The sequence below is a fragment of the Pistacia vera genome, unplaced genomic scaffold, assembly GCF_008641045.1.
Source record: "Pistacia vera cultivar Batoury unplaced genomic scaffold, PisVer_v2 Contig460, whole genome shotgun sequence".
Lineage (NCBI taxonomy): Eukaryota > Viridiplantae > Streptophyta > Magnoliopsida > Sapindales > Anacardiaceae > Pistacia > Pistacia vera.
The window spans coordinates 437,757-447,646 of NW_022196291.1; positions in this window are offsets into that span (position 1 = coordinate 437,757).

Genomic DNA, 9,890 nt, shown 5'->3' on the forward strand with positions numbered 1-9,890 from the left:
AATATGGACCTCCAGCTTTAGTTACCTATTCCGATGCCGATTGGGCTGGAAATGTTGATGATCGTACCTCCACATCTGCCCATATCAGGTTCCTAGGCTCAAATCCCATTTCGTGGAGCTCAAAGAAACAAAGAGCAGTTGCAAGATCTACCACCGAAGCTGAATATCGAGCTCTTGCAAATGCGGCATCCGAGACAATATGGCTTCTTGCTCTTCTTTATGAGCTGGGTTTTCAACTAAAAGCCGCCTCCTTGCTACTGTGTGATAATCTTGGTGCTACGCACCTAAGCTTTAATCCGGTTCAACATTCACGCATGACACATATACAAATCGATCTTCATTTTGTGCGTGATCTTTTTCAAAGTGGCTCTCTCCAAGTTAGACATGTTCATACCCAAGATCAATTGGCAGACTTGTTGACAAAACCATTGTCCAGACAAAGAACATAAATTTTGAGAAACAAGATTGGGCTTGCTGATGGAAGCTCAATCTTGCGGGGGCGTATAAAGACAGATTGCAAGAATCAAGGTCAAGATTGAACAGAGCACATCTAGCCTACGATCAAGCAAGATCATTCACAATCAAGTCTGTGTATTTTTGTAACTACTGCATATCTGTAATTGCTGCATAATTTTAGCTAAATTGATATACATTGCCGTAAATAGTTTTTCCTAGCTGTGTATATAAGTCAGCACATATTACATCAATAAAGTGTGGAAAAATTATTCATTGAAACCATTGTAATCTTCATTCTCTTATAAAAACAAGGTGTACATTCAAATCATCAAAATACTAAGATTGCCTCAATTTAACCCCAAAACATCAATACTTCTATCATGCATATGATAGCAACATTTGGTAATAACTCCATTCACAAAAACACAAACCCCAGTTAAAGTGGACGAATACAGCTAGCTCATAAGTAAAAATATAAATAACAACAACAATAAGAAACAAATAAACCCATCGTAACAGGAACTATCGTTACAGAAGTTGTAAAATTGGACCTGCACAATCAGAGAAAAAAGAATATTAAAAAACTTTGGATAAATGAAACGAAAAGCTTGGTTTTATATGTCTGACAAATGAAGGGATAATACCAAACCTGAGATTGCCACCTTTCTAGCGCTGAAAATTTGAAAAAAGGTCTCAAGAATTCACAAACTTCAACCATTCCCATTTAATCTATACATATAACAAAGTTTTCTTGAGAACTTTAGGATGTCACTATTTAATTGTTATTAATATTTAGGTGAACATGAAGGGATTAACATGAATCTATATATCTTTTAATTAGACATCTGGATGTCCAATATGTGCTATTAATACTAATAAATGACAATTCTAGAGTTCCAACTGAAATCCTACATGACAATCATATATTAATAGAGCTCCTAAGATCCTATGTGACATCCTACGTGGGATCCTACGTAGAGTTCAAATGGCGATCAATGGTGGACTTCAGGATTATATAGATATATAGATGACAAGGACATGTGACGTGAATCCCGTAATAGGAATTTTATGTCATATATATATGATCACCAATCAAGAGCATATGGATAGTAAAAGGCATGTTTGGCTTATTATTTCTGCCCATATTCCCAATCATATTCTCCAAATAAAGTTTGGCACATTATTCCAGAAATATTACCCTATTTTTTTAATTACTTTTAGACCCCATAAGGTTATTAATTTCATTAAATACCCCCCGAAAAAAAGTTTAAAAATTAACGAAAACACTCCCATGACCCATACTTGCCAGATTCCGACAACCACCGTCGGTGGTAGCCAAAATCTGCCACAACGGTGAATTACCGACCGGAACTGGTCAGTAATTCACCGATCTGGCCTTTTCCAAAAGGCCAGATCCAGCCGTCAGCGACGGCCAAAGATATGGTTGTCGTTGACGGTCAACGATGACCAAATCTTGGCCATCGTTGACCAAAAATAACGGCCATATCTTTGGCTGTCGCTGACGGCCAAAGATGGTCGTCGTTTTGGCCTTTTTCGGCCGTCACGGCCACAGCAGGCAGTAGATCTGGCCTTTTCTGGCCAGATCCGTGGTGGATCTGGCCAGAAAAGGCCATAACGATGCGTTACGACACAAATCTGACCGGTCTGTGTCGTAACACGATTTTTCGGCTAGATTCCGGTAGTGGTGGCCAGAATCTTGAACTGCAGGTGGTGGGGGTATTTTTGTCATTTTATATATTGGGGTGTTTAATTAAATTAGTAAACCTAGGGGCTTTTTTATAAATTTTTAAATTTTACCTCGTAATACTCCCCTATTCAACTACCCAATATTATTCCCAAAATCCTATCCAAAATAATAAACCAAACGCACCAAAAAAATTTCTGAGGTATAAAACAAATTAAAGTTAACCTTGGAAATGGTTTAAGCAGGGCTTCTCCAAGATGCTAAGACAAAAGTGCTATTGTTGCTATTTGTAAAAGTTAACTGGATGAGAGAATTTCTCCTATACATAAGCTATTCAAAAATCAAAAACACTATCACAATGTAACAAAGTTGTTGGCCCGAAATATCAGTTAAATCTTCTCTGTTTTGACTGGGCATTCTTGTTCCGAAATATCAATTGTAATCTTCTCTGTTTTGACTGGGCACTCTTGTTCCCTTGGCTGCTGTTGTGTCGTTAGAAGCAGGTTCAGTTTTATCTCCAATACTATTTAAAGTCGGATGTAAAACCTCTGTCTGAATGCTACCTGCAATATCCATCTACACATATGAGACAAAGACGCAACATATAGATTCAATCATCAAGGTCAAGGCCAATAAGCTTAAGAAATTTGGAAAGACATGCAGAGTACTTTGAATATTTGGTAAAACATGAAGAACACAGAAACACACATCCATATATTCCAGTTTATCACATTTTCTTAACACACACTTGACTACAATTTCCAATGCATTAACATAACAGAAAGGGTTTGACAGAACAATAAAGCTAGGGACACCGAAAAACCTACACTGAAATTGTGTACCGGCCTACGTGTAACACGCCTCTGATTTTTTTAACAATTTTTTTCTAGTGAACGGCCGTCCATCAAATTTGGATGGCCGTTTACTCATATGGACGGGCGTCCATATACAAGGGACGTGCGTCTCCATTTAAAGGACGCCCGTCCATAAGTAAAATGAAATAAATTTTTTTTATAAAAATTAGGGACAGCCGTTCATCCGTTATGGACGGCCGTCCCTTCATTTTGGATAGGCGTCCGCAAATAAGGGACGCCCGTCCTTAATCAAAATATGAAAATAAAAAAAAAAAAAATTTGGGTACGGCTGTCCATAAATTTTGGACGACCGTCCCTTACGTTTGGACGGGCGTCCGTAAGTAATGGACGCCCGTCCATTATGTATGGATGGCTGTCCATAATGATTGGACGGCCGTCCATTATGTAAAGGATGGCCGTCCATAAGGAGTGGACGATCGTCCTTTAGTTTTTATTAACTGTTCTTCCCTCTGAGCTGGAACAACGATTCCACAAACTTAAATCCTTTCCTGCAACTAATGTGAAAGCTGAATCCTCCGAGGAGAAGTCTCTTCAGCATTCTAAGAGCGAGTTGAACGACTCACGAGGAGAGTGTGAGTAGGAGCAGAGCCGAGATGGGAAGCTGGGTTTGGAGAAAAAAATCTGAGCTTGGTTACGATTCTTTAACAGAAAATGAGATTTTCTTGGACTCCAAACAAAATCCTAATGGGAAATATCTTAAGGAAAAATCCAAACGAGGGTCATCGAAATCGTTTTCTTCTCCATTGAGTTGTGCAAATTCATCATGGGGTTTGCCTTCCCCGCCTCGAAAGAGCCATAGATTTGAGTTGCAGAAGGTTACTGTTTTTAGTCGTCCTTACGTTCACTCTTTCAAGCAAAGGGTATTCACAGCCTCTTGTTCCTGCCATCATTACTTTTGGTGATTCTGCAGTTGATGTTGGTAACAACAACTATATTCCAACTCTTTTCAAGGCCAATTACCCACCTTATGGAAAAGACTTCGTCAATCATCAACCCACTGGTATCAGTATCATGGTATCAGTATCCATGGCTTTTTCCTGCTAGATGGCTTTTTGTCGAGCTTTATGCCTATGATGGCTATGATTACTCTTCTTCTTTCCTTTCTGAACATTATCTTCTTTTCCCTCAACATTCTTCTCTGAACCTTTGTGTCTTCTCTCTTTACCATGACTTCTGTGGTGTTTGCTTCTTCTTGAGCTAGTATTGCCTTGACCAGGCATCTCTTCACCACCAATATTCTCTGATTCTAGAGGAAGATCAATATTCTTCTCCTTCCCTTTTCTCCTGCTAGATGGCTTATCAAACTGGTTAGTTAGTGATGAAGCAGGTACAACTTCATTACCTAAAAGAACATCCCGCACTGCACTTTCTCTATGTGGTAGCAGTATCCACTTTCTCTACATGGTAGCAGTATCCATGTTTAGAATTTTTTTTTTTTTTTTAAAGTATGGACGGGCGCCCGTCCATACGTAAGGGAGTCCCTTAAGAATTTTTTTTTTTTTCATATTTTGGTTAAGGATGGGTGTCCCTTATTTTGCGGACGCCCGTTCAAAAGTAATGGACGGGCGTCCTTTAAATGGGGACGCCCGTCCATATTATGAGTGAACGGCCGTCCAAATTTGATGGACGGCCATTCACTAGAAAAAAATTGTTAAAAAAATCAGAGGCGTGTTATACGTAGGCCAGTACACAATTTCGGTACAAATATTTCGGTGTTTGTAGCTTTATTGTTGACAGAAATATATATTTTAGTTGGACCAGAGTCCCTTTTATAACACTAAAATATTATGGTCTGATAAATTGTTTTAGAAAAGGAATTCACAACATTACAGACCTTCTAAGCAGCAAGCCTAGTAGAAGGAGAAAATTAAAAGACAATAGCACCATGCTAACCCACCGCCAAGGTAGTAGCTAGTACTAATTGTTCCATTGTTCAATCACTAGATGATCTCCATCACAAATCAATTTCTTCGATGGAAGGCGAACCCGATTACATGCTCATAATTTTCCAAAAACAACATCCAGAGCGATCATTGCCATTGGTACCAGGGGCGGATCTAGCCCATTGGAGGGTAGGCCTACCCTAGATTTTAAAAAAGAAAATAATAATATGTAGGCCTAAAAATTGTTATTAATATATATATCAAACTCACTCCCAAATTCTTAAAAAATTAAGAATTATTATACATATATCTAGATCCACAAAAAACTTGTTATTAATATATATATTTTAAGTCCAAATCATATTAGAAATTTAAAACTCTCTCCACGGCTCTAACTTGCTTTTTATGATTTTATCTCCAAAATTCTTTACTCTCTCATTCTCTTTCTCATGTTATTTACTCTTAAAACTTTTGAAAACTGAAATTATTAAAGCTTTCACTACTTAAGGTGCAATAATTAGCTCCGTTTTCTGCTTTATCAGTTTTAAGTATGTGTATTACTCATTTCAATTTAGTTTATTTTATAGTTGAATTATGCTTATTTTTTGAAGGTTTTTTATTCTAGTTTGAGGGAAAAAGATATGGCTCTTGTGAGTTTATTTTGAGTTTTGTGTCTAAGAATAAACATGCTTTCCCAAATTAAAACATTAACTATATTTTAAAGGACGTTATTCTTCACCCTTCACCCACCACTTCCTATATTTTAAACATCACCATTCAACTGTTCAAAATTATTAAAGAAATTTGAGTTATTATCTATGTTTATACCAAGAAAATTCTTTATTTTTTATTAATTCATATTAAAAGTCAACGCAACGTAACTTGATTTAAGTTTTAGTTGACTTTCAGCTTATGCTAGGTCTAATCAAAGTCATAAAAATTTATATTATAATATTTGGAAGCCAANCAAGCCTAATAGAAGGAGAAAATTAAAAGATAATAGCTCCTTGCTAACCCACCGCCAAGGTAGTAGCTGGTACTAATTGTTCCATTGCTCAATCACTAGATGATTTCCATCACAAATCAATTTCTTCGATGGAAGGCGAACCCGATTACATGCTCAAATTTTTCCAGAAAAACAACATCCAGAGCGATCATTATTTGGTACTAGCTTAAGTCTATATATTTGCATTCTCTTTACTAAACAATCTTTGATGGCTCCTCCTACTCTTAACCTTTCATGAAAACAAATTGATTAGATATAAAAACAATAAACTAAAATAAATTTCTCCATACTGATTCATGATACCAAGAATTGACTGCTTTATAGGAATAAATTATTGGCCCATATATGCCTTCCAAGAATGGAATTTTTCTCATGTTGCAATTTCTGATCGTGGTTTTCCTACTTGGGTAAATTCATTATGCAAGTTAAATTGGACCAGGATCACTAACCATTGACATGAAGTTATAGTATTTCTTAGGGTATAGTATTTTATTTATAAGTTTTGTGTGTTTTTTTTTTTTTTTTTGAAAATATTAAAAATAATTGACATACAAAAAATAAATATGTATTTGACATGTTTGTCTAAAAATTATATTTTAAAAATATGAAAATGAAAACGTGTCGGACAAATTTGTTTAAAAATGATATTTGTAAGAGAAAAATAAAAACTCAAACTAGGTACTCAACGCATCTAGTCCATGTTTAGTTTGTATATTAGGAATTAATGAAATGAAAATATTATGAATGAAAATCAATGGGATGAAAAGAATACTATTACCTTATTTGTTTGTGTTACGCCTGGAAAAGTAAGGCTGAAGCAGAGCTCAGTTAGCATAAATGGTCAGAGTCTAGGCAGATCCTTCAGCCATTTAGGCATGGCCACGTCGCATGCTGGCGTGAGCAGCATTTTCCTGCCAGTGCAATGGGTGCGCGCCAAACTGGCGAGAGGCTGAAGGCCGTCCACGTGTCTAACCCCTGTATGAACCGAGGAAATCACGCGAGTAGGTGAACAACGGGACGCAAAGGAGGATTTGCATGGTACCTGACCCCTTTTTACGGATTCAATAATCATTACCTCAATGTATCCCACTGTAAATAGAGAGCTTCTCTCCCGTTTGTGGGTTTCGCTTAATTTGACTCTTGATTAGCTAATTTTGCTCTGTAATAGCTTACTCTCTCTCCCTCATTTGTATTCTCAATACTCCAAAATCAGCTCGCTAGGTAGCGACCTGACCCTTCAAACATAAATACAATATCAGTGGACGTAGGATTCGCTTGTTTAAGCATCCGAACCACTTTAAACATTGTCTCTCCACCATTTACATTCTCCATCCCCCATTCGCGTCTGTCTTCTAGGCCAGCTCAGCATTTCACACGTGCGTTTAGTTGGTGTCAAAATCACGCATCAACAGTTTGATGCTAGAAGGAGGGCCTGATTTAGTATTCGTCCTTCATCAGGAGAATCTCTGACTAACTGGTCCTTCAATAGCAAATGGTTCGCCGATTCGAACTGGAGCGAACCAATCATGGTGCTGAGGAGATCCCCCAGGTACAAGAGGAGACTTCTCCCGAGGTGCCCTCAGTTCCACAAAATGCAGCGGGGGATATCCCTTCAAGCTCACAACTTAACCTTGCCATCATGAGCTACCTGAAGAGGTTCAACAATACTCTCCAAACGGTCAACCAAAGGTTGGACTGTTTGGACCGGGGCATGCCACCTGAATCAAATGGGGCGGTGCAACCGCAAAAAAGGCCTGCAACTCACGCGAAAGCGAGGAAAATGGCGATAGCCCAAGCCGGGTGCACTGCAGCGCGTCCAAGGAAGGGTAAGCAAATGGAGAAAAGCGGGCGTAAGGGCTCCAAAGGGTCGACAAGCACCGACCACGTCCCGAGTAGAATACCCGTGGCATTAAGGCTCTGTGAAAGGTCGCATCCCGAGCCGTCCCATGCCACGTTGCATGAGCACTCCCATAAAAGTGCTAGGCAGGGCGATTCTCATCACTGCCAGAATAACGATCCCGATTGTCATCATGTGGGAGGTTCCCACACTCCACGGGGCGGTTCGTACCACGGCAAAGGTCATGAAAATTTCCCTCCACCATTCATCGCCATCACACAACTCTAGCCAGCGTGTGTCAAGAGTGACCAGAACTGCCAGCCGAGGCGAAGAGGAATTCGACCTCCGGACCTTCCTTAACCGCAATCGCGAGGGTCGAACTTGCATAGGGGAAAGCAATCCCCAGATAGCTCTGCTGCCTCAGATTGAGGAGCTACAACAAGTTCTAGATCAGCTAAAAGCTCAGCAAAATGAGTAAGGGCAGGTCGCAACAACGTCTCCCTTTTCTCGGGCGGTATTAGTCGCCCTTCTCCCATCCAGATTTAGAATGCCTAATATGCGGGCATTCGATAGAAATTCTGATCCGTAGGATCACTTGTATGAAAAGCGAGCGTAAGGGCTCCAAAGGGTCGGCAAGCACCAACCACGTCCCGAGTTAAATACCCATGGCATTAAAGCTCGGTGAAAGGTCGCATCCCGAGCTGTCCCATGCCACGTCGCATAAGCACTCCCATAAAAGTGCTAGGCGGGGTGATTCTCATCACCGCCAGAATAACGATCCCGATCGTCATCGTGTGGGAGGTTCCCACACTCCACGGGGCAGTTCGTACCATGGTGGAGGTCGTGAAAATTTCCCTCCACCATTCATCGCCATCACACGACTCTAGCCAGCGTGTGTAAGAGCAACCAGAACTGCCAGCCGAGGTGAAGAGGAATCCGACCTCTGGACCTTCCTTAATCGCAATCGCGAGAGTCGAACTTGCATAGGGGAAAGCAATCCCCAGATAGCTCTGCTGCCTCAGATTGGGGAGCTACAACGAGCTCTAGATCAGCTAAAAGCTCAGCAAAATGAGCAAGGGCAGGTCGCAACAACGTTTCCCTTTTCTCCGGCGGTATTAGCCTCCCCTCTCCCATCCAGATTTAGAATGCCTAATATGCAAGCATTCGATAGAAATTCTGATCTGTAGGATCACTTGTATGAATTCAACGACCTAATGGAGCTTTACCAGGTCTCAGACTTGGCAAAGTGCTGTTGTTTGGTAGTAACCCTAACCTCTCATGCCAAACGGTGGTTCAGGTCGCTCCCAACGGGATCGATCAGCTCGTGGCCTCAAATGAGCACGACGTTCCTGAGACACTTCTAAGCAAACCAAAAGTTCTCAATACCTTTAAGTTACCTCAGCAACATAAGGCAAGAGAGGGATGAATCCCTCTAGTCTTACATCGACCGATTCCACAAAGAGCTTAATAAGGTAGCTCATACTCTCGAAGAGTCTGTCCGGATTCTCACCATAGCGGGAGTTCGCCCACAGACCGACCTGTGGAAAGAGCTACAGGCTGAGGATGATGTTTCCCTCACCCGCTTCTACAACCTTGCGAAGAAATACATCTGTATTGAAAACTCTATGGCGGCGCTCCACCGCCACGACCCGGGCACTTTAGGTAGTGATCCTGGTTGGGAGGAAAGCAGGATAGTTGATCGCAGATGGGCTAATGACGATCAACGAAAAGGAAAGAAACCACGATTCGAGCCCAAAAAGTCTTATGCTCCAGTTCCTCATCGCGATCACGAAAGGCATCAGTATATGCCTTTGAATGCATCTGTATCAGCTATTCTTGACAAGTCAGAAGAAGCCAGCCTGCTCGGAGAGCTTGAGCCCATGAAGAATCCCCCATCAGCCAAAAATGATAAAAAATACTGTCGCTTTCATCGGGATAATAGGCATAACACCGATGAGTGCCGAGCTCTCAAACAGGCAATCGAAGACCTCATCAAGCAGGGGCATTTCAAAGATTATATTGATGATTCCACTCTCATGCAGGAGAAAAATCAAGGGGAACCTGGAAAGAAGCGTCGTGACCGCAAGGGTGTCTGCAGCGTCGGAGTAATCTTCGGAGGGTCGCACCT